The following is a 3614-nucleotide window of genomic DNA, read 5'->3' as shown; positions in this document are numbered from 1 at the left end:
AGTGACACCACGCCGGTGGGCCGGGAAGCCCCGCCCACCCCTGCTCCCACCCGCCACTCCAGCCTTTCAAGAGGGCGGGGATGTGGAGAAGGGAGGGGCGTGGCGCCGCAGTTTTCAAGCCCTAGGCGGCACTACAGTGATCCAGCAGGTTCACTAAATGATCATGAGAACTGCAATTTTGGAGACTACTCTTCTCCACTGTTAGACGCACAATTAGAAAAGGTCACATTTTATGCCTGAAATGTGTTCAGCGTAATACTATTGAAGACCCTAAATTGAAGACAAATTCTGAAACGATTATAGTAGATATCTAATTCAAAACAGGGAGACAACCCATTTAACCCAGCAAAAGGGTATAGTTTGTGAATCATACAGAATTTTAACTCGGGGGAATTTGTATTTAAAATTTGCGCTTAATGCAAGACAAATACTTTAATATGTATTTCGCATTTATGTAATCCCAAATGGTATCCTGTGTATTAAAGGCAGCAGTAATATGCACAGCTGTTTGGTGTTAAGCAGCTGAACAATGATTATGGAGTAAATGCAAAACAAGTGCCACCAACTGGAACAGCTGAGGAGACCCATAAAGTAAACAGATTATTTATGCCATGTTTTCAGCCACTTAATTGAACTGATTTTATTGTTGCATATCCCATAACTAAAGTAATTCTGAACTATGAAATACAAAATGTGATAGTTAAGATGTTTAAAATTCAAACAGGATGAACTCTTCACTCTCTTGAATAGGAAGCAGCACCCAAACTACAGAAAGAAACAAAAGAGGTCTAAAACTATTCGAAAAGCTTTAGATAAACTTTGTAAAAATTCAGTAGTAAAACAGAAGATAGAAAAATGTGATGAGTCAAAAGCAAACTTTTAAATGAATTTATTTAAATTAATTAATGTTGCAAAAATACGATGTGCTATAAATCAGGACACAAGTTACTATATTCCTAACAAGTCAAGGAAAAAGAAAATATTACATCCTCCTAGTACATCAAGACCACAACTGTAGTATTTCTTACAGGGACCACATCCACATCTTGTACAGTCTTCAGAACTCAATTTCTCACACAGTAAAAGGAAAGCACTAGGCCAGGGAACATCATCTGAAAAGTGGTAAAATAACCACAGTACACTCTGTCTAAATGGCAGCATGTAAACCTGTAAGAAAAATGTTCAAATCCTTGAAAACTAAATGAATGTACATTAGTGTCTAACAAACTGAGTTGTGTCCCATGTGAATTATGCCCCAAGGGTTGTACAAGTCAGTGGCCTTAAGACACAAATATTTACTAGGTATTTTATGTATATTAACCATTTAAGGGGCATAACTTCAGAAAATTCAAATACAAAAAGTGCTGTTGGAAAAAAAAAAAAAAAAAAAGAGTTCCCATCCTGGCTCATTGGAAACAAATCTAACTAGCATCCATGAGGACACAGGTTCGATTCCTGGCTTTGATCAGTGGGTTAAGGATCCGTGAGCTGTGGTGTGGGTTGCAGATGCTGCCCCGAGTTGCTATGGCTGTGGTGTAGGCCAAGGCCAGCAGCTACAGCTACGATTTGACCCCTAGCCTGGGAACCTCCATATGCCGCTGGTGCAGCCATAAAGAGAAAAGAAAAAAGAAGAAAAAAAAAAGTGCAGTGGAGTAGGTAATATTATTTTCCAAGTTTCTACTTAGCTACACTGAATGTGAAAACGCACAAAAATTTCAAAATGCAAATATTTTATCCTCTTGTAGAGTGTCTTGTAAAATAGAATTAGATAGCTATCTGAAACATAATTGTTAGTAACATGAAAGCATTAGACCGTTGATTTCCTTTTGGTCTTCGAGGTGTTAAGTGATTTATGTAAACTTTTCATAGCCTTTTAAAAGTAGTTCTCAGAACACAAAAATTAAGTAGATCATATACAGTTGCAATAAAGTAACAGTTCTATCCAAATTTTAGTGTCACTCCTTGCTATTCAACAAAGTACCTAATTTTCTTTTTTTTTTTTTGTCTTTTTGCCTTTTCTAGGGCCACTCCCACGGCATATGGAGGTTCCCAGGCTAGGGGTCTAATTAGAGCTGTAGCCACTGGCCTATGCCAGAGCCTCAGCAACACAGGATCTGAGCCACGTCTGCGACCTACACCACAGCTCATGGCAACACCTGATCCTTAACCCACTGAGCAAGGCCAGGGATCGAACCCACAACCTCATGGTTCCTAGTCAGATTCATTAACCACTAAGCCAGGACGGGAACTCCCACATTACCTAATTTTCAACGACCATTTCAGTGACCATAACTTCAAAGGAAAGTTAACATTGCTGGGACTTACAATTGATCTGATTCTAATTCATTCAGAATCTTGGGGTGGGGGGTAGAGGTGAAAGGCTCTCCAAGTAATTCTTCTTTACTATTAGAACACTAAGTAGATAATAACCCACTTCCCTTAACAGCTGACCTCATTCAAGTCAAAGTCCTTAACTCTTTTTACATAGTCCCTGTTCCCCTGACAAGGTTAACCTTTAAGTACATTAATTCCTCTATCTCTCCCATCCTTCTGAGATTTGTGATCCACTTCTCAAATATTTATATAGAATGAAAAAAATAGGCATGAAAACAAAACAGAATGGAGTAGCCATATCTACCTATTTTCAGTCTATCTCCTCTTGCTTCTGATTGAGCCAGTTAGCAATTTTCCATATACAACATGGGAAAAAGGATGATGCTACTGTCCATTTCAGGAAACTGGACTATTCTACTTGATACATCCTAATGCTAACTGATCTATCAATTGAAGAAACCTAGAGAAAGTCACTTCTGTATTTAAATACTTTCAAATTCCCTGAGCACTCACATAATAGCCAAAGAGTAATGCTATAGTCATTCATAAGAAGTCTCTTACCAAAAAGCAGATTCCTTACCTTTTAATTTCATTTTATTTTTGTTTGGGCACCCACAGCTTGTGGTAATTCCCAGTCCAGGGATCAAATTCACACCACAGCAGCATCCAGAGTCATAGCAATGACAATGCCGGATCCTTAGCCCATTGAGCAACCAGGGAACTCTGATTCTTTACCTTTTTAAATTCTGGAATTGCAGCTGAAGAAAGTCTAGCTACCTATATATAACTATCAATCAGCATATTTCAGTATTCAGTATAGTTACTAAACAGTGATATCCATTTTGGAACAATAAATTAATGTTTACCGACCATGAAGTGTGAAAAGTAGCCTGGCCCTAAACTTTAATCTAAATCACCATAATTGCTGACCCTCCCTGTTTAAACTTGCTTCTGTATCAAGAGACAAAGCAGAGGAAAATATGCACTCATTACAGATTACCAGCCTTTGCCCCTTTCACTCCACAGTGCCCTTATTAACATATTCTGTGTGAGGCTTGCAGGTTTTCCTGCCTGATACAGGAAATGGTACCAACAGCTAGCATATACAGCACTTCCCTTAACAAGGACACATTCAGTGGCATATTAGATAACAGCACTCTAACCCTTTATAGTTTTCTTTCTCTTACCTCCTTGTTTTGTAATCTTTTCCAGCTACCCTGCTAGGTCCCACTTAAAACCATACTTCTTTACACACATCCCCATCCCCAGTTAAAGACTAC

Source organism: Phacochoerus africanus, chromosome 2 (genome assembly GCF_016906955.1).
Source record: "Phacochoerus africanus isolate WHEZ1 chromosome 2, ROS_Pafr_v1, whole genome shotgun sequence".
NCBI classification, from domain to species: domain Eukaryota; kingdom Metazoa; phylum Chordata; class Mammalia; order Artiodactyla; family Suidae; genus Phacochoerus; species Phacochoerus africanus.
The sequence above is the reverse complement of the archived record's forward strand: the minus strand, read 5'-3'. Positions refer to the sequence as shown.